The sequence below is a fragment of the Ochotona princeps genome, chromosome 26, assembly GCF_030435755.1.
Source record: "Ochotona princeps isolate mOchPri1 chromosome 26, mOchPri1.hap1, whole genome shotgun sequence".
NCBI lineage: Eukaryota > Metazoa > Chordata > Mammalia > Lagomorpha > Ochotonidae > Ochotona > Ochotona princeps.
The window spans coordinates 23,122,578-23,147,078 of NC_080857.1; the positions used below are offsets into that span (position 1 = coordinate 23,122,578).

At 49.1% G+C, this 24,501-nt stretch overlaps 1 protein-coding gene across 4 annotated transcripts in view; it reads right to left on the minus strand.

The window, feature by feature from the left end:
• RAD51B (RAD51 paralog B) overlaps nt 1-24,501 on the minus strand; it is a 562,304-nt gene that overhangs the window by 15,474 nt on the left and 522,329 nt on the right. Inside the window, exon 11 of one of the 4 annotated variants that reach the window (XM_058655548.1) lies at nt 7,953-8,187. The exons of the other annotated variants lie outside the window; for them this stretch is intronic. The gene's annotated coding sequence lies outside the window, so the exon portion shown is untranslated. Of the gene's footprint in view, nt 1-7,952; nt 8,188-24,501 lie in introns of those variants that run through there. 4 annotated transcript variants of the gene reach the window in all.

Below are 24,501 nucleotides of genomic sequence, written 5' to 3' on the forward strand. Positions count from 1 at the left end.
ATTAAAGCCTGCAGACGCTTTGTACGTCCCGGATGGAAGACAGCACTGTGAGCTTTTATTATCTACCTACTCTGCTGCTTTTATTGTTCCTTTTGCTTCTTCCCTTTGGGGGTCCACAGAAACTTTATTAGGTATTAATTTCCAAAATGGCCTCCTCACACCACCTCCAAGTAGAATTTTATTTGGTGCCTCAGAGAGTTGCTTGCCATAACCGGGACCCTCCAAGAATTCCTGCCAGCCAGGATGGAGGAGGCCTGCGTGCGCAGGGCGGCTCAGCTCTATCCAATTTAACAAATATTTGTGGAACATGAACTCACATCTTCCTGGGCCCGGGTGGGGAAGGTGGGAAACAGAACTGGACTGTCTGCAGGCTGAATTCCAGCTTGGTGCCACACATGGCCTTCAGGAATCTCTGCTTTGTCCCCTGGGGAACAGCGACAGTGCCATCCTCTTCACAAGATTAAATAGTGAGATGCATTCAATGCGTCAGTCCCCGCCATCTCTCCCCCTGAGAGACCGGGGGCACCGCCTCCTCAGCATTGGGTCTCTTCCCTGAGGCTCTCTGTCCCACCCTAGATGCTTTGGAAAGGGTGTTGCAGTTCTGGAACCTTCTCTTCTCAGTTTCCTGTGTGTTCCTGGGTAGCCCATTTCCTCTACCCACATGCTTTCCAAGGCCTCCATGTTTGGATCTGCTGCCAAAGCCTTTCAAATCCCTCTCCAAGGAGGCAGAGCAAAGAGCTCTCGCAGCCTTTTGAGAAAGGAGATGGTGTAACAGAAGCGGCTCGCTCTGCTTGAACCTACTTCAGACAAGATCAAACTGCAGGTTCCATGAAGTGCTGGGAAGACCAAACCTGACAGAAGAGCTGGCCCCAGCAGCACTTACACAGCCAGCTAGGGTGGCACCTGTCAGCAGGTGCCTAGCAAACACTGGGGTACCGTTTCCCGGCGGTGCGGTGGTGCAATCTGGAAGACCTGGGTTAAAGGCATCCACACAGGACCCCGTGCCTCCTCAAACCAGGATTCTTTTTGTTTTCTCTCACATTCCCAGGACGGAGAGTGGATGCAAGGAGGCTCTTGAATAGGCTGCACTTTAAATTAAGCTTCCGATGCTTAGATGGGGGCCCCATTCTCCAGAAATCCGCCCCCCCCAACAACCCCACACACAAAGCTTTGCAGCCAAGTGGGAGTGTTCAGCCCATTTGTTCTTTCACAAGTGGGCCCTGGAAAGCAGGAGCTATTTGTTTCAGAAAGGTAGACACGCATCAGGTGGGTGGTCCTTGGATGTGTGTGTGTGTGTGTGTGTGTGTGTGTGTGTGTGTGTGATTCCTTCTCTTTTCTTTTCAGGACCATTCAGGGGTTGGTTTTTCCCTCTCCCTGCAGTGCCCTGGGCCTTGGCTGCACAGCCCATCTCTGCTCGGTTTTCCCACAGGCCCCTGCAAAGGCGGCCCCACGCGGGGAACCGGGACCACAGCTGCGCGTCTCCTCACTTCGTCAGCAGGCTTTGATCAGGTTCTGTGTGGGGGCTGCGGGCAGTCTGACCTCCCGTCTTCAGCGTCTCTCAGGTGGAAAGTTCGGTACAGTCCGTCCATGCCTTCAAAGGCTGGCCTCCTCAGAGCTGGGCCGCCCCCGAAAATGGTTGCCGTTTTTGTGACTGTGTGAACTCCCAGCAGCTCCAGCCCTCCCTCGGCAGGCTCTTTTGCATGTCTGCTCGGGCAGCCAAGGGCCAGAAAGAAACCCCTTTCTAGCTGAGGTAACGCATTGACGTCCATTTCCCCTGGGCCTTTTTGGCTTGCTCAGCCATGGCCTTCCCGCCCAGATGGAAGTGCCCAGGCCACTGTCCCAGGGCACCTGGCAAACCAGGGCTGAAGTGGTGAGGTGGGTGAGCGCCACAGGGCTGCCCTAGCCAGCCAGTCCGAAAGGAGGGATACCCAGTCCTGGAAGCTTCAAGAAAGGGCTGCTTTCTGCTCCGGTTCCTTGTAGGGCCCTGGAACCAACTGCCTCACGCTCAGACCAGACTCCCAAGGCCCAGGGTCCTCCAGCTGACCACTTTGCCCCAGAACTTGAGCTATTCAGGGTCCTCAGAAGTAGGCAGCAAGCCAGCTGGACTCACGTACTCCCGGGGGTACAGAAAAGCGTTAACACTGCTGCTGTAGGGCCCTCTTCCGGCTGTTTCAGGGCCTCCTTCCGGCTGCTGCTCACCCTGTGCTCAGGCATGCCCCGTGGCCTTCTTGGCCTGGTGAGGAGGACCAGCGCTGGCCACCCAGCCACCGGCCGGGACACTGTGGGAGGGTGCAGACAGGGCTCACGGCTACCCCAGGAGGCTGTGGCAAGTGGTAGGTGGGGACGCAGCCATGGCTCGCACTCCTCCGGCCGTGGCGGGGTTAGGCTGCATGTTGCCCTTTGATTTCCTCACATTTATAACGAGGGTGGCCGAGGGCAGCGGGAGCGGTCAGGGGAGCAGCTTTCTTCCTGGGCCTGATAGCGCAGCGCTCTTCCTTCCTTTTGATCGCACTCAAAACAACCCACAGTAGAACAATGAGCCCTGCTGGGGGGAGAGCCCAAGCGAGTTGTTATGCTGCTGTCCCTGTGGCTCTGCCTCCCCCCCTGCCCACCCCCCTCCACTCGATCTTGCACAGAGAGGCTGCTTGGGAGGCATCTGGTAGGCTCCCCAGCTGCCTCCAGGCAAGTGAATCCTCCAACCTGGGGCTCTGCAGGAGTGGGAGTGAGGGTGGAGAGGTAGGGAGAAGCTGACAGGCTGGCTGCATCCAAGGCCAAGCCAGGGCAAGAGCAAGGTCAGCCCACAGCACCCCCAACTCTGAAAAAGCTGTGCGAGACATGGGGAACCCTGGCAGTCAGAGCCCCCCAGTGCCTCCCTACAAAGAGGGGATTTCAAATGGTGCCAGCTCAACCTCATCAGAGCTTTGCTCCCTGGCTTGTGGCCTCTCTTCTTGGCCCATCTGGACAAGGGGGCCAGCAAGCAGGGGCAGGGGACAGAGAGCAAGGGAGACACGCCCTGATTCAAGGGGCCCTCTCTCATCCTAACAAAGCTGAATGAGGAGGAGAAGGACTGAGGGCTTGTGACCAAGAGGAACTTGACCGGCTCCAGTTCTAAGGACATTTCTTCCTTGGGTGTTCTGTCCCCCACCTGCCGTCAGCAGGCTCAGTCAGCAACCTTCATCAGTCTGTCACTTAGACCCTGCATGCCAAAGAGACACCATTATGGCAGTACCGCTGTGTGTGAGTAAACAAATCCTTTCCCATCAGGCAGCCTTGCACTGTGGGATGCTGGAGCAACAGTTGTGGGGTTTGAGGCTATGCTGTTGCTTGAGCCTAGGCAGGCTATGTGCGCACTCCAAGCCTTGGTTTCCTCTCCCTGGGTAAGAAATCCACTGGCAGAGGATTGTCTCAGGATTAAATCAGAGGGCATATGCAACATCCCTGGCAGGTGCTAAAGACTCTAGAATGTCAATCATTTTTTGTTTGTTTTTTAAGGATTTATTTATTTTTATTGGAAAGTTAAGATCTACAGAGAGGAGGACAGAGAGGAAGATCTTCCATCTGCTGGTTCACTCCTCAAGGGACCACATCAGCCAGGAGCTTCTTCCTGGTCTCCCATGTGGGTGCAGGATCCCAAGGCTTTGGGCTGCTTTCCCAGGCCACAAGCAGGGAGCTGGATGGGAAATGGAGCAGTAGGGATACAAACTGGTGCCCACATGAGATACCAGTATATGCAGGGCAAGCACTAAGTCGTTGCTCTGGGCCCAATCATTCTTATTTGTACCTTTTCACGTGGATATGAGGTCTGAGTGGACCTCCTCCGGGCCTGAGTAGAGTCCTTGGGTGAATGCAAGCTGAGCCTGCTCTCAAGAATGCATGAAGAGAGAACATACAGAGAACACATGAGGAGCGCAACAGGAAGCTAACCCGGAAGTGCAAAGGGTAGCAGGGCCTGCTGTGGACAGCAGCAGTGAGCCCTGGGCCGGAACTTGTTTTGCTAGTGACCGACAGGAGTCTGCCTGTCGCTGTTGCTGCTCCTGCAGCCTCACTGTGTGTGCTGCTCTGGTCTAGCACAGCATGTGACTTCAAGCAGCAAACTCATTCCCTCACAGTAAGGGTGTCAATAGGGCTGTGCTTCCTGCTGGACATTCTGCAGAGGGGAGGACCTTTCTCTGCCTCTTGCAGTTCTTGGAGGCTCCAGGTGTCCCCTGGGCTTGGGGCTGCACTGCCATGGCTGCTGCCTCTTTGTGTGTCTGTGACAAGAACATTTGTTCTTTCTATAATTTTTATTTTTTCATGATATAGTTCCATAGGCTCAGGGACTTTTCCCTCCCACCCTGACCATGCCCCCTCCCTCCACTGTTACTACAATAGTATAGTCTTTCAGCAATAGTTAGAAGTCCATCATTTTGCTATTTAAGTGTATCATGTAGATATAGACAATGGTATAAAGTCCAGCATCCTACTATCCACATGTACTGAACAGTTTCATGGGGAGTCCACCTTTTATTCAGGAGTAGGGATGCATACTGTGATGTAGCTTCACTTCTTGGTATGCTGGTCTCCATTATACAGTTCCTCTAGATGAATATATGCACATATATGTTTAGCACTATATTTATTGATCTTGTATTTTGCATGAAGGTTGCCGTTTATCAGAGAGAACCCATGATATTTGTCCTTTTGGGATTGGCTTATTTTACTGAGCACAACGGTCTCTAGTTAGGACCATTGTGTTGTAAACGGTAGAGCTCCATTCGTTGTAATGGCTGTGTAGTACCCTACAGAGTGGATGTCCCACAGTTTCTTTATCCATTCCTCTTTCGACAAGCATCTGGGTTGTTTCCATGTCTTCACTATTATAAATGTATCGTTGTAAATATAGGATCACAGGTCATTTTCTCATATGCAAGTTTGTTCTTACAAGGGACTTAGGGCCCTCCCGAGTAACCTAGCATGATCTTATCTCAAGACCCTTCATTACCTCTGCAGTGACCCCTGTGGCAGGTGCTTGGTGTGCATAGTGGTCAAGATGCTGTTGGGGATGCCTGCACCGAAATACTGGAGTGCTGTCTTCCAGTGCTGCTTCCAGTTCCGGCCTCCTGCTGATGTCCACAGTGGAAGACAGAAGGTGGTGGTCCAAGCAGCCGGGTTCCTGCCACCTGCGTATGAGACCTGTGTGGAAGTTCTGGCTTGTGGCTTGTCTGGGCCAGCCCCAGTCCTTGTGTACATTTGGGGAGCAATCCAGTGGGTGGGAGAGCTCTTTCTGCCTTTTTTGAAAAAAAGAAAAAGGGCAGGAAGATACTTGCTTCTCATCAGTCTCTCAGGTGAGGCTGCTTCAGCCCCACCCCTCAGCCCTGCCTTTCCCCAGCAACTACCTACAAGCCTGATGGAACCCCTGTCCCAGGTTCTTGACTAACAAGTCCTAAAAATGTACACTTTTAAAAAATTTTATTTATTTTTATTGAAAAGGCAGATCTACAGAGAGGAGAGACAGAAAGAAAGACACTCCATCTATTGATTTGCTTCCCAAGCGGCAACAAAGGCTGAAGCTGAGCTGATCTGAAAACAAGAGCCAGGGGCCTCTTCTAGGTCTCCCATGCAGGTGCAGGGTCCCAAGGCCTTAGGTCATCCTCTACTGCTTTCCAGGCCATAAGCAGGGAGCTAGAGGGAAATGGAGAAGCTGGCATACAACCTGGCACCCATATGGAATGCTGGTACTTGCAAGTGGAAGAATAGCCAGTTGAGCCAATGTGCCAGCCCCTTTCTATATTTTTTTTTTGGAGGGGAGTGATAAATAAATGATAAATAAATACAAAGATCCTTTGTACAAATAAGCTAATAGTCCAAAGTTTTAGGGTTTCGCACACATACTTGGTGGTGGGAAGGGGGTGCTATTCAAATTGCTAATCCAACAGCTCCCAGAGAGAGAAGGGAGACTATAATAGTTTTTCTTCTTTTAGTCCAAGAACACTTAGATATAAATCTCACATAGGTCTCTCAGCTCCCCAAGCAGGAAGCCAGCGTGGGGCCCTTTCCCTCTGGTTGGGTCAAATTCTGTGGGGCGATGGTGCTGCTTCACTTTCCTCTTCCACAGCTACTGTTGATAGTGCTGTGTTTGTGATTTTCTTCAGAAAGCTGCTGACAGGTAGCCTGTGTGGAGTGCACACACTCCATTGCAGGCTAGCAGAGTCTGCCATGTTTACTCTAACCTGGTGATAGATGGGAAAGCCACTGCACCCCTCCAGTTCTGGGAAGGTCAGTGAAGGAGTGCAGCCTAACCGGAAGGAAGTGAAAATGACAGAGTAGGCAACATGACCTCCGGGGTGTCCCTGGGTTGGCTAAGGAATAGCCCAGCAGGGATCTGGGTCCAGTCCGTTATTTCTCCAAATCATCCTTTAATTTGTCTGTTGAGGGCTCCACTTTCCTTCCTTCCTTTGGCCATGCATTTGTGCAAAATGCCTATCTTTGCACATAGACTGTGAGTTCTGTGTGCCCTCCAGGAGGTTCTCGAGCCACACTGTGACTCTCAGACACAGGAAAATATGGCCATGGCTCATCCCTTGCACGTGGGGAGGGAGAGATATTGCGGCTACAGGGAAGGCCAGTGTGGCGGTTGCTCAGAAAGTTAGATGCAGAACCACAATCTAACCTCATAAATCCACTTCTCAGCATAAACTCCTAAGAGCTGACCAACATGTGCTCAAATAAATACCTGGATATGCAGATTCATAGCATATCTAGTCACAGTAGCTAAGGGGACAAGCCAGATGGCCACTGCAAGATGCATACATCAATGACGTGAGGCACTGCAGCCTTACCACGGAATATTAGTCAGCCAGGAAAAGGAATGAAGTACTGTTGTACTTGCTACAGTGTGGGTGAACTTTAAGAACACACTGGTGAGAGCAACTGGACAGAAAAAAAATGCTCATGCACTGAGCAATTTAATTAATGTAAAATAACTAGAATCCACAGGGACAGAATAGATCAGTGGTTTCCAGGAGCCAGCAGGACGTGAAAACCACATGGGATGACCTTTTTGGGATGATGAACGTGTTTTGGAACTAGATAGTGAGCATCATACAGCACTGGGCATGGGCGAGGGGACTTCCGAAAGCTCAAGGAACAAATGAAAAGATAAGTTTATTTTGCTGTTAAAAAAAAAGCTGAAATTTATGCAGCTTTTTCAGAGTGCACATTAAAAAAGTCTTTATATCTTTGAACTACAGAGAAACAGAGAGAGAGAGAGAGAGAGATCTTTCATCTATTTGTTCACTCCTCAAATGTCTGCAACAGTTGAGGTTGGGCCAGACCAAGGCCAGGAACCAGCACCTCAATTTAAGTCTCCCATGTTGACAGCAGGGGCCCAAGTACTTGATCAAGCATCCCCTGATGACCTCTGGGATCTGCATCTGCAGGAAGCTGGAGTCAGGAGCCAGAGCTTACAACAGAACTCAGACACTCACATATGGGATGCAGGGGTCTTCACTGGCATTAGGAACTTTCCGAAGGCCATTTGGATGTGTGGATTTCAAATACCCTTGCCCCCTAGTTTCACCAAAGCGTTACACTGCCCTTGTGCATTTCATGTGATATGAACTTCTCATTTACACAAGAGAACAAGAAAACACAAAGCAAAGCTAACCACCCAAGCCCTACTCTCCTTCCTTCATCCCCTTTTATTCCCCAGGGCAGATCCATGCACCTATTTCAATGCCATGGAACCAACTTAACTGATGGTGCAGATGTCATGGGCCCAGTCTTGGTTCTGAAACACATCCAGTTGAGTTTATGACTAAAGCCGAGTCCACGCAGTTGCAATCAACCTCTTCAGCAGAGAACCCCCAGTGGGGGTGAGCACATCCAACAGCCAAATGCTATTTCCCAGCTTTTTGTTGCTGTGGCAGTTAAGCAGCTTCTCTCGGCAGGGGGAATAGGTTTGAACGATTCTCCATCCTGAAGAATTTCTGTAGCCACGAGAAGGAAAAGAACCAGACGTGGCAAGATGCCTTGAAGAAGATGCTGAGGATGCATGACGCCCAGTCAGGGGTCTCCATGAAACTGTCCTTTCTGGAAGTTACAGAGGAAGGCAGTCGGTGTGCTCTCCTGTTCAGTTTGTCCCATCCTTTCCTTTTGGCTTTCTGCTTCCAGATGAGAGAAGATTTGAGACCATGAAGACAAGAACACCTGGGGCAGAAAGTAAGAGTCCGTTGCCTGTCACTCCTTCCTGTGTGTACGCGTTTATACTTCCCAGCAGGCAGGGGGCTCAGCCAGTCAGGCAAGTACACAGGAACATGGAAGCTGCCATGCTCAAAGTTACTGGGCCACAAAAGCACCAGCAAGTCACCGCCTGGGGCGGTGGGAATGAGTTAGAGATCTCAGCCCTGTGTTGAATGGGCGTGGAGCTAGAGCCCCTGCAGGGCCAACCAGCGAACTTAGCACGGGCACTGGCCCTGGGGCGCAGAAACAGGTGGCCTATCTGAGAACATCTCGATGGGGAGGGCAGGAGCCAGCAAGCCAGGGCCAGGCCAGGAAGGGTCTTGCATTTGACCCAATTCTTTCTGCTGAGTTTTTCCTTTTTCATAACAACAGCAGCTAAATATTTATCACAAATCATTTCCTTTAATCTTCACAATCCTTGCTAGTCACCTCCTCCCTCCTTTTAAAAAAAAATTTTTTTAAATTTTATTATTATTATTATTATTATTATTTTTTACTGATGCACACAGCTTCAAAAAGGTCAAGCGATGATACCCCAAAGAGGGGCTAGGGCCGGCTGAGCTGCTACTCAGAAATGGGCTCAGGAGCCTGTGAAGTCTGGAGCTGTGGGCAGCTGGAGGAGTTCTGGGCCACTCTCCATGGGTGATGTGTTCACGGTGCCCCTAAGTCACTGGGCAAGGGCCTGGGAGGGTCAACTGTATGGGGGAGGGGGCAGGGTATGGAGGTCCAGGCTGCTTGGGAGCCCAGAGCTGCTCCTGACTTCTCTGCTCTTGTTGGCTCTTCCTCAGTGATGCTGGCGATACTTCTCTCTAGTACACTTAAGTCAACACCTCAGAGGGAGGAGAGATGGGTTCGGCCCTTCTGGCCCCATAGGGGAGCGGGTCCCTGGAAGTAAGGGGACAAAGGTGTCTGAGCCCGCTTTGTCCCCAGGAGGTTTTCAAAGTCTCTTTCCAGTTGAGGTATCCTTTGGTTACATTGCCTGCTTTTGCTGCGAGAGCATCATGCTCCTGTCGGCGCAGCCCCATGAGGAGAACCCCTCCCCCCGCCTTCCTGGCCTGCACAGCTTAAGAGTCCTCTTGCCATCGGACATCCTTACCATTTCCAGCTATTGAGTGTAATCAGGTGTATTGGGATCTGATTTCAAAGCCCAAAGCAAAGGGACTCAGAGGAATTCTGTCCTCCCCACTACTCCAGTGGAAGACAAAGGGGTCTGAACAAACAGGATGCCCTGAGATGGCTGCAGAGAACGCTGCCCAGCATGAGGGTCAGGCAGGAGTCTGGGCTGCAGTGGACGGCCTGGGAGCCTAGGCGTTAGCAGGTGTGGTCACTGTGCCTGAGGGAAGCAGGCGGCAGCGCAAGAACAGAGCAGAGCAGTGACTCATCTGACAGCCTCTTCCTGGGTGCAGGGAGCTACATAGCTGACTTTGGCCACTGGCCTCGCAGGGGGATGTTGCCATTTCTAGAAATCAGAGAATTCACTCTGCCTTTGTCGGGGGGAGGGGGGGGAGTGGAATGGGGAGAGGGACCAGCTCAGTGCCACTCAGAACTCTACAAGCAAATCAGAACTGATAGGGGTAGGGACAGAGTAGACCCACTGATTCAAGTCCTAGTAACTCAGTCGTCTTTCTCTTTCTCTCTCTCTCTCTCTTTTTTTTTTTTAGATTTATGTATTTTTATTGTAAAGTCAGATATACAGAGAGGAAGAGAGACAGAGAAGATCTTCTGTCCGTTGATTCACTCGCAACGGCTGGAGCTGAGCAGACTGGAAGCCAGGAGCCCAGCGCTTCTTCTAGGTCTCCCACGAGGGTGCAGGATCCCAAGGCTTTGGGCCATCTTCAACTACTTTCCCAGGCCATAAGCAGGGAGCTGGATGGGAAGTAGGGTTGCCGGGATTAGAACCAGCACCCATACGGGATCCTGGCTCATTCAAGGTGAGGACTTCAGCCACTAGGCCACCACACCAGGTGCTGTTGTTTTGTCTCTTACTCTGCTGTCTGCTGGATTTGGGAGCCTACACAGAATAAATGCTCCCAATCATTAATTTGAAAAAGATTCCAGAGTTATTCCATAGAACAGAATCCCTGAACCCAGGGAAAATACCAGCATTTCCTCTCCTCTTTTTTTTTAAGATTTATTTATTTTTATTGGAAAGGCAGATTTATAGAGAGAAGGATAGACAGATCTTCCATCAGCTGGTTACTCCCCAAGTGGCCACAACAGTTGGAGCTGAGCTGATCCAAAGCAAGGAGCCAGAATCTTCTTCAGGGTCTCCCACGCGGGTGCAGAGTCCCAAGGCTTTGGACCGTCCTCTACTGCTTTCCTAGGCCACAAGCAGGGAGCTGGATGATTAGTGGAGCAGCATACGAACCAGTGCTCATATGGGATCCCAGCACATGTAAGGTGAAGATTTAGCCGCTGAACCATTGCACCAGGCCCTCCTCTCCTTTTTTTTATATAGGAAAAATTAGAGGTGAAAATATGTGTCCCTCAAGACAGAGTTGAAGGTCAGCCTGGTTGGGAAGCAGCTTCCACTGAGTGGGGAGCTGCCTGCAAGGGCACACTATCTCTTTTCACAGGCAGGTGCAGGTCCCCATCTTTCAGACAGTGTGACTACTGCTTTGCATCATGGGTACCTGGGACTTTGCCCACAGTCATCTCTGACTGCTGCAGTGGCTTGGGGCAAGCACCTGGCAATTTCTAGATGAGGCTAGATGGATGAACGTCTTCCAATGTACAGAACAGCCCCGTACAACTGAAGAACTATCCCAGCCTTTGGCTAGTAGTGACTTTCGATCCACTAGAAAGCCCCAGAAAATGCATACCTACTGATACCCAGAGTTCTTTGCCTGTGAAGGCAACTCTGAAACAGGGACAAAAGTTCCCAAAAGAGTATCTTTAAAATTGTTTCTTGTTTATTTGAAAAAAGGGTGACAGAGGAAGAGACGGAGAGATCATATTGGTCTGGGAGAGGAAGTGGGGCGGCAGGAGCTGGCTGCCAGCGCTTCTCTGTTGGGACTCTTCATCCTTCTGGCATCGTTCTGGTACAGAGAAAGGCACATCTGGGACTATTTTGGTTTTTGAAATGACTATTTTTTATTAAAGTTTCATATTGCAAAAACCCAGTTGTCCCTGAAGCTTTAGGGCTCACCTTATAAATCTAGCTGGAAAGATGGTCCATGACAACCTGGAGAGGAGGGCCTTCCAAAGAGCCTTCTGCGCCTTCACCTCAACCAGAGAGGCAGAGGGAGTGCCCTGAGGGAGCCCAGGTGGAGTTGCAGTCAGGACCTGGGGGGAGCTTCAGGCCTCAGCGGCTACAGGGTGGGCTTCCTGGCAGAGTGCCACTGGCCAGGAGGTTGAGATGCACTTGAAGGGGGGAATGCTTCCCTGCTCCCTTTGTATCCTCACACTGGAGGAGCATGCATAGCTGGCTTGGCTAGGCTTCTGCTGCAATGACCAGGAGGAGCTCCAGGGGGCACTTTGAGAGCAGAAGCCCCCTCCTCTGCACCCCTCCCCAGGGTCTATCTTTTGCCTTTTCCAAACTCCTCTCCTCCTCTTTTCCCTTCTCCCTCACCCCTCCCCTTCCTCCTTTTGGCCCTGGAAGAGCCGCCTCTCTCCCACCCCTCACATGTTCCCTCCAATGCCCCACACTCTTTGTTGCTGAACTCAAGGTTCTCCATACAATAAAGCTTTGATGATGCTCCCCAATTGAGAAGGAATGTCAGCTTAAATTAACGAGGAGCCTGAATAATAGCATCTTAAAGCGAAGCTGTGTCGCTTTCACGCATGTTCTAAGACACCCTCTCCTGGGAGAAGTCTTAGCATTGAAATGCAGAGGTTGAGAACGGGCGATGTGTCTTAGGGAATCCGTTCAATGCCTCAGCAGAAAGGACCCATTGACAATTAGTGTGTACGTGCTTCTAGGCCGAAATGTTCCGCTTCCTGACACATTACACAGATTCATGCTGGGCTCAGCACCTCCGTGTTGTCAGACATATTCCGCATCGAAAGTCTCTAGAAAGTTCTCATTTACCACAGTGCAGAAACATACTCTCTTTGCAAAATAAAACTTTTAAAATAACAGCAAATTAACATTTCAGAAATAGCAAAATTATCTGTCATCCTGTCTGTGCCATTTACTCTAAGGTAGTGACAGTGTCTGCCTATAATGGACTCTCCGCAACAAATCCCTTCTCTAGTCTCCTAGCCGTAAGAGAACCAAGCACACTGACGGGGCTTTGTTTTCTTTTGGGAACAACTGGTGGGCCCAGCACTGTGGCACACAGCCCATTAAGCCACTGTTCGCAATGCTGGCATCCAATGTTGGAGCACCAGTTACAGTCCTGGCTGCTCCATTTCCGCTCCAGCTCCCTGCTAATGTGCCTGGCAAAGACAGCAGAAGATGGCCCAAGTCCTTGGGCTCCTATTACCATGTGTGAGACTGGTTGTGGTCTGGCCCAGTTCTGGCTGCTGTGATAAGTAAACCAGCAGATGGAAGTTCTCTCTCCCTCTCTCTTTCTCTCTCTTCCTTTCAAATAAATAAAACAGCCTTTAAGAAAGAACTAGTGAGAGGTCCTAAAGTTCGTGTCTGGGTTGTTCCATTTCCCCTCTAGCTTCCTGCCTGTGGCCTGGGAAAGCAATAGAGCACAGTCCAAAGCCTTGGGACTCTGCACTCATGTGGAAGACCCAGAAGTGGCTCCTAGCTTCTGGCTTCGAATCGGCTCAGTTCTGCCAGTTGTGGCTACTTGGGGAATGAATCAGCAGATGGAAGATCTTTCTCTCTGTCTCTCCTTCACTCTGTAAATCTGGCTTTCCAATAAAAATAAATAATCTTGAAAAAAAATCAGAAGTTCTAACAAGACAAGTCCACCATCCCACAATCTAACATTTATCTGGGACCAGGCACTCTGAGGAAAAAATTCTTTATGACACTTGTTAAAGACATTAAGGAAGATGATTCAAGAAGGGGCTACTGCAGTGGGGTTCTACAGTGAGGAGATAGATTGGGCTCAGTTGTGATTAAGGAGAGCTGCCTTCCTGAGTAACCACCACCTGTCTGTACAGTGTGTGTGTGTGTGTGGGGTGTGTGTGTGTGTGTGTCCGTCCACTTGGCTTCTTTCCCACCCTTTCTGCCTCCCTGTTACTGCCCCTGGCCTCTTTTTCCAGCTCTACTACCTACCTAACACAGACATTGCGAGTTTCAACCCCTATCAATAAAATCTGCAACTCCAAAGAAACACAGTATAATTTACATCCTGGTGTACCCTCAACGTATTTTGTAAGTCATTTATTCATTCATCTGTGTATTCACCCAACCATGCATTCTCATGACCACTCACCACCTGCCTGTTCAGTTTTCCCATCTCACATGCCTTCTCTACCTGCCTCAGCAATTTGAGAATTGGTCAAGAAGTGATCCGCACTTTTAAAAAAAAAAAGATTTATTTATTTTATTGCAAAATCAGATACAGAGAGGAAGAGAGACAGAGAGGAAGATCTTCCATTTGATCATGATTCACTCCCCAAGTGACCGCAATGGCTAGAGCTGAGCCAATCTGAAGTCAGGAGCCTCTTCCGGGTCTCCCATGTGGGTGCAGGATCCCAAGGCTTTGGGCCATCCTCCACTGCTTTCCCAGGCCACAAGCAGGGAGCTGGATGGGAAGCAGGGCTGCCGAGATTAGAACCAGCACCCATATGGGATCCCAGTGCGTTCAAGGTGAGGACTTTGGCCACTAGGCCACCACGCTGGGTCCGATCTGCACTTTTTGACCAACATCTACTTGTCTTGCACACAGTCTAGAAGGGTGGCAATAAGAGGACAGGAAATGACCGACAGAGGAAAACAGAGCAGGTGCTAGAGATGGCACTGGGTCCCTTTAATAAAATTTACACGTCGAAGTTTTAACTCCCAATGTGACAGATTTGGAGCTATGCTGGGCCTTTAAAATGTGCTCTTCCAGGTTCAGTGGGATTGTAAGGGTAGACTCCTGATTCAATAGGACTGGTGTCTTTAGAAGAAGAGGAAGAAATGCTAGGAACTCATGCACAGAGGACAGACATTGTGAGGAAGCACAGAGAAGGCAGCTGTCCACAGCCAAGGAGAGAGGCCTGGGTGACACCAAGCCTGCCGGCACCTTGCTCTTGGGTTTTCAGCCTCCAGAACTCTGGACAATACATGAGTAAAGCCACTCATTCTGTGCTGTTCTGTCGGGGCAGCCTGAGCAAAGCAACAGAGCAGAAAACTATCTCATGTGTTTCTATCTTTTCAACATTTCTCACCCCCCACCTTTTTTTTTCCTGTGGCTAGGCAATCACTAGCACCCAAAGCCATTTGGATTACTGGCTAATAGAAGCTGATGTTCATTTCATTCGGAAGGTCTATAACCTTTTCTGTGGTGTGGATACCACCATAGGATAGATTGTGAGGCTGGAGAAAGGGCTGGGGCAATGTCGCTCAAGATTCTATCAATGAGATGAACTAAGGTCATTGCACAAAGCCTGTGGGCCTGACATGTAGATGCTGCTTAAAGCCCATGGCGTAAGGAGGCTCTGGAGCTGAAATACAGTTCTGGAGACTATTCGCAGGAACCACGGGACCTGAAGGAGCACTGGGAGCTACCTGTCCATTAGTGGCTTGAGTTTAGCAAGTTTTTTTTTTCCCTGAAGAGTCTGAGCTCAGTTTAAATAGTGACAGTCAGAATAATTACTGCAAAATTTGCTTCCTCCAAAACCTTCCTCTGGGGCTCTACCAGGTGTTTAAGTTAGAGAGGTTTTAGCTATTGACACAAAGATAGGTGGTTGCTGATTAGCCCCAGAGCGGCTACAAGAAACTGGGACGAAGCCAAACTGGCTCCTGCTTCATTTTTGCATCAACTTTCAAGCTGTCAGATTAATAAGGACTTCGGAGTCTGAAGGCTGGTGTTGGCGAGAGAGATTGGACAAACCCCAGATGGGTTCGTGGGCCCCAGAGGACAGCCAACAGCAATCACCTTCAAGCTCAGATTGTAAATGGAATGAGCAGGGATGTGGAAGCGATCCAGAGGAACCGACTCTAGCATCGCACAGCAGCAGGTTCTGAAACCCCCATCGAGTGTTCCTTCTCTGCTATCACAGGCTCTGCGGGAAATGCTGCAGCTTTGGTCAGTGGATGTAAGTGTCAGTCATAGGATCCATTTGGCCTATGGGTTAATGTGAACACACGCAGGACTCAGAAAAGGGCGGGGAAACACAGACTTAACTTGGACTTGCCTCTACTGCTCTCCTAGCTTCATAAACACTAAATCGGATATGGAAACGCCAACATGTGATGGCAGATAGATGGCCTGCGTAAGGCTTTTAATCACCTGAAGAGGTGGCAAAGGTTGTGGCATTGAATACATAAATGATAAAGTCTAGGACTGCAGTCCAATTTGTTCTCCTGTCTTCTGGTTGGTGTGAAAATCCAGACAAAGCGCCATTTCTGATTCAGTTGAAACAGGACCACGTCACCTGTGATTTGTCTTCTAAAAACATCACGAAGATGTGTGAACAATGTGTAATAATGAGCTGTGCCATCTTGAGGGGAACAATGTTAGCAAAATCTTTATCTAAACAGAGTCCTTCCTTTGTGGGTTTTTTTAAAAAAATATTTATTTGACGGTAGAGTTTAGAGAAGGAAAGAAATTAGGTCTTTCATCTCCTAGGTCACCCCAAATGTCTGTAATGGCGAAGGCTGTGCTAGGTTGAAGCCAGGAGCCAGGAGTTTCTTCTGGGTCTCCCACATGGTACAAGGACCCACGCACTTGGACTCTCCTCAACTGCTTTCCCAGGCACATTAGCAGGGAGCTGGATGGGAAGTGGAGCAGCAGGGACCAGAATCAGCATGTCTATGGGATGCCAATGATGCACATGGTGGCTTCACCTGCTGTGCCATTATGTTGGGTTCCCTTCCTTTGTGTTCTCAACTTTGATTTGGAAGTGAACATTTGAGACTTGTTAGTCAAGAACCTGGGACTGGGGCACCATGAGGCTTGCGGGTGGTTGCTGGTGAAAAGCAGGTGTGAGGGGTGGGGTCAAAGGATTCTCACTGAGTTAAGAGGAGGGATTAGAGATTGATGAGGAGCAAGTATCTTCCTGCTTGTGGGGCCAGAGGTCCTCAGTGAAGGATTCTTTTGCTTTTGCTACAGATTTTAGGGAAAGGGAAATTGTTCCAGAGACTTGGAGAACGAAGGAAAGCATGCTCTTCAGCTGGCAGGGTTTTTTTTCCACCCCTCCCTCCATACCACACCTTCCTCAACATGCAGACTCTTAATCCCAACAGCGTCTCCTTCCTACTCTCGAGGCCCAGACCTTCACAACTGGGCACTTCCCCAGGCCAAGAGGCAGGAGATCCGACTCAGGGCTGGGCAATGAGCAGAAGTGGGAGCTGCCAAGGTCATGGCAGGGTGAGGAGGCTGGGTCTGAGGTGATGGAAGGAGACCGGGGAGAGAGAGGGGGAGGGAGAGAGAGAGAGAGAGAGAGAGAGAGAGGTCAATCATCCTGGTCCCTACCCTCACAGCCTCTCCAAAGGAAGCTGTCTTGCCTGTGCTCTCTGCTGCTTGGGCAGCCGTGACCATAGTGACTTCTTTAGCCCCCTATAACTGATCAGCTCATTGGCTGGTGACCAGAGATGTTGCTGAGGACAAAAATTGTAAGATAATCTGGGCCAATCTGACTCTCTTACCAATTTAAACCAAGAAAAAAAAAGCCAATGGGAACTGAAGTTGAAAGACAGTGGAGTGGGCAGAGACGCTCCAGGCACTGGGATGAGCTGAAGGCCTTCCAAAGTTTTCCATAAGTAGAACTCCTGGATGCAGGACAAGTCAGCTGGGCAGGAGGAACCCTGGACAGCCAGGCAGATCATGAACCGCCGGGAAGGGTGGCCTCCCCACCCAGAGTCTGGGCTCACTCATTGTCTGCTCCCTGTTTCCTGAACACCTGCCACCTGCCATGCAAGGTAGATGACACCCTTCCGCTCTGTGGACAGTACACAGCTCTAAGCCTTGATGCCAGCTCCATGCAGTGGAAAACAGAGTACGCAAAGACACTGTGTAGGGACAGCGAACCAGTGGATGGAAGATCTCGCTGTCTCTCCATCTCTGTGTCATTCTGCATTTCAAATACATAAATACATGTAGCTAAAAGAATACTCACTCATGATTTCCTCTTTTTTTTTTAAGATTTATTTTTATTACAAAGTCAGATATACTGAGAGGAGGAGAGACAGAGAGGAAGTGGAGCTGCCGGGATTAGAATCAGTGGCCATATGGGATCAAGGCGAGGACCTTAGCCACTAGGCCACGCTGCCAAGCCCATGATTTCCTCTTAAATGTATCCTTGAGATTGGGCCATGCCTCCCTTTCCCAGCAAGACTCCGTGTCTGGTACCTGCAAGGGGGAAGGTCCTGGGGTTAACTGGTCTGTCCTGGCAAGGCCTCTTTTCCACGACCACTGCTGGACTGCCAAGGGAGTGAGTATTAAAGACAGGAGTATCTGCCAGCTCACTGGATGTGGCATTATGAAGCCTCTCCCAAAAGTGCATGGAAAATGCCCACCAGGAAAAAGATGACACAAAGGCTTAAAAACATTTTCTGTACCAAAATCAACTTAGCTTTTTCAGAATGCTTTTTAAAAGGTTTGTTTATTTGAATGAGTTAGAGGAAGGGAGGTAGGAAGAAAGAGAAAGAGAAGGAGAGAGAGCCAGAACACTCTTCCACTTATCCGCTAGTTCACTCCCCAGATGACTGCAATGGCCAGGGCTGGACCAGGCTGAAATCAGGAGCCAGGAGCCTCATCCAAGTCTCCTAGCTGGGTTTTAGGGGCTCAGATACTTGGACTACCTTCTGCTGCTTTTTCCTGTCCATGGGCATAGAACTGGATCAGAAGGGCAGCAGCCAGGAGTCGAACCAGTTTGTATATGGGATACTAGTGTCACAGGCAGCAGCTTCCCCCACTATGGCACAACTTCTGTCCCTAAACTGATCTTTCCATTTTATTTGTTCATATCCATTTGACAGTGGTGGCAGGCACAGCACGTGTTCACTGAAGTCTAGCTTCACTTCCCTTCTGAATCCAGGACAAGTGTGAAGTTAGGAGTGGTTCCTGTGATGGCTGGGTCATGACACTGGGCGTGGCACAGCTCACTGCTTTCGGAGAGAGGAACTTGATCGTCAGGGCTCTATCTCTTCCCGCCCTGCTGTAGCAGGAGCAGAAGTATGTGCTCATCCCAGAAGGACAGCAAGGAATCAGCACATGGAGGACTGGGTACGGAGCGTCTCAGACATGCGCAGATTTCGTTTAAACTCATGAGGATTTGGGAAGGGGCTGTTTGTTGGGCAGCATCTTGTTCTACTCCCAGTGATGTACTGATTCTGTTTCCTCTCTGATCCCTCTGGACTTCTGGAAGGTTTTTTGTTTTTTTTTTTTTTTTTTTTTCTAACTGAACACTGCAATTCAGAGAGGCAGGTGCTGTGTGTTCTTCCATGCTCTGGAAGGGTGACGGGTTCCTCCCTGCTCTCTGGTCAAGAGCCTCTTCCAGATTCTGCAATGGGAAGAAAAGTCCTCCCACAGGACGAAAGTGATGGCGATGATGCCAAAACCAGAGATCGGAAAAAAAGGACTCAGCCAAATCATTCTCAGACCATTTTTTTAAGGCCAAATTCAGTTATTTTGTACTTCACTGACTTCTCCTCCATTACCTAATCCTTCTCTTCCATTTCCAGAACGCTCCCTTGGCAGTCCTGGTCTTGCTGGACAAACTTTTACGATCCTGACTTTGAGCAGTTATCGCCATGCTGGAAGTGCAGAACCTGACAGGCATTATGCATGGAGTTCAGCATCACTGAGCACGTCCTGCTGACTCTGGGCTGGCAGGGAGCCCAGGCCCCCAGGCTTCCTCAACAGGACAGACAAGACACAGCTGGAGAGACAACGCTGGAATCTGAATGGGGTCTGGGATCTAACATAGCAGCTAATCTGGGGCTGGGGTACCGGGGTCACAAGTCACACTACCTTGATTCAAGTTCCACCTCCATCCCTGTGTACAGACTCCCATTCTTGCAGACTCGAGGAGGCAACCGTGGTGGCGCGAGTGGTTGGCTTCCTGCATTGAGATCTAGCTTCAATTCCTGGCTCCCGGCTTGGCTCCTGGCTGTTGCAGGCATTTGAAGAATAAATGAATGGATGGGAGATCTCTGTCTCTTTGTGCCTCTCAAATAAATGTTTTTTAAAAATTGAAACAAAAAGCCAAAGGAAAACTCCAAGTGGGCTTTTGGCAAGAATCACCATTTTCTAGTAATTTGGTGAAAGGATACACACAGAGGGAGAGAGGGGAGGAAGTGACACATTCTCCAGGCCTTGTAGGAAACAGGGAGTTATTTCGTTGGCCATACAGTCATGGAAAAGTGGAATTAGATTAGGCTTATTTTGGTGCAGAAAGAAACAAAAATCCATGCATCATTTTCCTATACTATGGCATTTTTTTGAAGATCCACATGCATGGGTTTCAATCCTTTTTGCGCCCAAATAAACTTCTCTTAGTTTCACTTTCCACGAGCTCTTTGCAATACATGTGAGTCTACAGGCAGGGGTTACCAGCAACATTAAGGGAATGAGCACTGTTCAAAAAGGAATGCACGGTGTTGCCCTGGCAACATTAGAAGAGACTACAACATCACTCAGCATGCTGGTGGCCTTGTAAACAAACAAGGGCAGAGTTCTAGCCAAGAGAGTGAACATGAGAATTCAGCATAGTAGGTACCAGGAGCTGAGACAGCTTCCTGAAACAGGTGGAAGAAAGTGATCCAAGAAAGGAAGCCAAAGAGTTAGGTACCTGGCTTCAAGTTCAAGTGCCAGTCTTTGAACCAGCAGAAAGGAGCCAGAGCTGCTGAGAGCTAGTTAGTCTTGTGAATTTATGACATTGTGCAGGTTAAAAAAAAAAAGAAAAAGAAAAAGAAGCCCTTTGGACTATAAAACAAAAACAATGGGCCCAACTCTACATTGCATTGTTCAGGCCTGCTCCCATCCTTGGGTGATTGGGGCTCGGTTTGTGGGGAAGATCATCTCCTGCGTCCTTTTTCTGGAATCCTCCCCAAGGCAACTGTCCTGGGTATGTCTCTTAAGCCTTCATGATGGTGAGCAGAGAGGAATGCCATAGTAGTGCCCTGGACTCGCAGCCCTACTGGCTCAGCCTCTGGTAGCCACTGCTCAGAGGCAAGATCAGACTCCACATGATCCTCCGGGTTTTTTTTTTGGGGGGGGGTGCATATTTGCTGAGTTACTGTACTGTTGTGGAGACAGTGAATGGAGGAAGGATGAGAGAGGTGACGGTAGCTGTTAGCAGAAACAGCACAAAGCACAAGCAGGAGGCGGAGCAGGGGCTGTTCCAGTCTCCATCCCGTCCTTCCCTTCAACATGCTGAGCCTTTCTTGGCTCCGTTCCTTACCTACCTGGTAGGAGGGTGCAAAGGATGAGATGAGGGTACGTGTATGAAGTGCATGTCAGGTGTGCAGCCAGCACATAGAAGTGGCGCTTCTGGCGGTGTTGCCACGTGGTTGGTGCATCAGAACTCAAGGGCTATGTCTGTGTCTACTGGGTAGAGAGCATTGTCTCTGTGCTTTGGGGACTAAATGAGTCAGAAGCTAAATGAGGGAGAAGCCACTTAAGCTTTGACACTCTTTAAGCTTTTGGGATGTGTTCTTGTCTTACTTCTATAACACACTTTGGATGGACCCGTTCTAACATGTGAACCAACTGTTACACTTTTCTTTCGTGGCTGATGGTAAAAGTGGGGAGAGACTGAATTAAACAAATTCTTTAAAAAAGTTATCAAGAACGAATGGCCTCTTTCTCAATATAGTGGAGGAAAAGTAATATCTTTTCTTCACTCATTGCAAGTTTTATGGCTGAGATCCCATAGTAGAAGATGGATTCACAAGACAAATGCACGTGCATATATTGCCCTTCTTTTCAACCAAACTAGCCATTTGGCAGTAGCTTAGAACCAGAACCATAAGCCTTTTAGGATTTAACCAAGGACAAAAAAGATGGCTTCCAAAGAAGGTTTGAAAACGCAGCCTTCCCCCATCCCATCCCAAAATTCCAACCCACATGCAAACAGAGATACAAGACTCAGAAAGTGTTCCACTCCCCTAAATCTGGCTACAGTAGGAATGGGGAGTGGCCTTTCTGTCTGCCTGCATTCTTGGAAGGCCCAAGATGAGGCTCGCTGCCTGGTCAAGCAAACTCGTTAACCTTTGCGTTCTAAAGCAGCAAAAAGTCAAGCTAAATTCTTGGGACCCAAGCAAAGGAGATGCATGAGTCAGCTATCCTTGAGAAAGATCAATAACCCAAGAGGACCCCCCCCCACAGAATTCAACCAAAAAGTTAGAACCTAATAACTGTGTTTATCCTGCTAATCTGACTTAGAAAGGAAGGGACAATGGAAAATGTTCAGCCTCTTCTTTCTACCGGCACTCCAGAGGTCCAGGAGAGTGGACCTGAGAAAGAATTCTCACTTCCCGGAGGGGGGGGTTCTTTGTTAGTTTTCCCAGGATCTCATTTGCATGCTCCTCCGCAAGGGAGGAGTCCCCGGCATCCCACTTTGGGCACCAGACACTGTAGGGAAGGAGAATCAGATCTGTTCCTGACTCACTGCAAGGTCCATTACCAAGGCCCTTATAATACTTGACAGACTGTGGCACAGCAGGTGATGCTGGCACGTTGAAAGCTGGCATCCTCCTGTGACCACAGGCTCAAGTCCTGGCTGTTCACTTGGATTCCTGCAAATGTACCTGGGAAGATAGCAGATGATGGCCCAAATATTTGATGTCTGTCACCCACATGGGAATTCCTCACTCCTGGCTTTGGCATGGTCCAGCCCTGATCATTGTGGTCATTGGGGAGTGAACTAGCAAACGGAAAAATGTCTTTCTCTACCTCTCACTCTCTGTCACTCTGTCTTGCAAGAAAAACAATAATTTTTTACATTTGATCTTAGCCAAAAGGCCAAGAAGCGATTGAAAAATAATAATTTTTTGGGCCCGGCGGCGTGGCCTAGCAGCTAAAGTCCTCGCCTTGAAAGCCCCGGGATCCCATATGGGCGCCGGTTCTAATCCCGGCAGCTCCACTTCCCATTCAGCTCCCTGCTTGTGGCCTGGAAAGCAGTCGAGGACGGCCCAATGCATTGGGACACTGCACCCGCGTGGGAGACCCGGAAGAGGTTCCAGGTTCCCGGCTTCGGATCGGCGCGCATCGGCCCATTGCGGCTCACTTGGGGAGTGAAACATCGGATGGAAGATTCTCCTCTCTGTCTCTCCTCCTCTCTGTATATCCAGCTTTCCAATAACAATAAAATCTTTAAAAAAAAGAAAAAGAAAAAAAAAGAAAAAGAATAATTTTTTTAAAGCAACAGATGAACGAGAGAAACACTGGTTTATGTAAGTTTTCTGTGACATTATGACTTTCTGGAAATGAAGACCTCAAACCCATATAGTTTCATGCTTAGGTTTGATAAAGATGGACAGGTGTGAAGTGTGATTAGAGTACAACAGGGTATGACCAAAAGGTAAACCTGGGGGAAACTCGACGAGGCTTGTCTGTTCTGATTCCTCCCTGTGTCCCCTTCTCTGGTCCAGGGGAAGCATGATTTTTTCCTCCAGGCTAAGCATGGGCACTTCTGGACTGAAAGCTGTAGAGCCCAGTTCAGAAGGTCAGGAGGTTTCATGGCCTGCTTCAGGATAGAAAGGGTGAGGGAAGGTGATGGTGACCCTTGTTAGCTGTTTTCTCCTCTTTTAAGCTAGTATGTTGTGTACACTGTCACCAACGTCTCCAGTAATCTCTCGATGCTTGGACTTAGCCAGTTTATGTCATAAGAATCCTAAGGAAATGGACAGTTTAACCCATGACAAAAGCTCACCTTGACTTTCAGAAATATTCTGTTGAAGACCATAGGTTTCCAAGATGCATCCCTTGGATGAAAACATACGGCCATGGTCTAGAAAGTCGGTCTCCCCACGTCTTCCCAGAGCTCTCTCACCTTCCTCTCGCCCAGTGCACCTGCTTGCTGCCCAGCAGTGCCCTCCCTCCCTGCTTCACGCGGAGTGCATCTATCATGTCGCTGCGTTCTATTGTACTGTGTTACAGGTGCTGAGTCCCTCTCCACTTCTAGGCATACACTTGCCCAGCGCGTTGCCCACCTTCTGCTGTTGTTGAGCTTCACTTGAGCTCTTGGTATGTGCTCAACAAATACTGAGTTGTTAAGAATCAGTTGTTCAACTAGTCTTTATCTGTGCCCAGCACTCTGGAGTACTAACAGGAGAGAGGAAATAGTACAGACTTCCTTCTGGTAGGAGAGATTTCCGATGCCAAAGATTGAGAAGAATTAATGGTTGGTTTTGAAAGGACTGAAGCCCCAAATTTTGCATGAATTCAGCCTGAAGTGTCAGTCACAGGCCTCATGGCGGCAGAGTGGGTAGGCTGAGCTGTTCTACTGGAAACCACTAAATTATCCTATGGGTCAACACTTGATTTCTTTGCTAATTGACTGGCCCAATTTCAGGCTTTAAATGTAAAGAAATCACTTCATCCTTTATTAAATACGACTTGAAACTAACTCTTTGTTCTGCAGGGCTACACAATATACCAAGGAAACTTGAATTTACACTACAATAGTTATGGCACTAATGACCTTGCAAATGCCACTAATACCATGCATGCTCAACTTCTCCATTGGATCTGAACCTGTCAGTGAATTCTGAGGCCTTCGACCTCCCTCTGACACAACAGCAGACCCCCACACCCATGCCCGCCCCCAGTCTCCCCTATCATCCCATAATTTCCTTTTTACATTGGTTACTCTTTGGAGACCCCCAATTCCTTTACACCCACTCTTTTTACTTTGCAGACAATACTTTATTCGCAAATGTCTGCTCCTGCAATTACAAATCTTGTTAGCTCTCCTCCCTCCTCTCCCCAGGGGGATTGTGGGTTTTAATTAATTAGTGGGGTTAAACCGCTTTGAGGTTCCCGGCTAAAAGGTGCTATATAAGTGCAAATTATATGCTTATGGACATCCAAGAGCAGGCAAGCCCTAAGTCCTACACACCCAGATCTGAGACCCCAGAAGGGAACAAAGGCTTTTTCGTGGTCAACTTCCCTGCCAGCTCTGAAACTCCTGGGCTCAAAGGTGCAGGAGCAAGTCTGTTACCATCTAACAGCAATCAACTCGTTAATCCCCTTTCTGCCGGCTGCTCTTTCCTTCTTCCAAGCA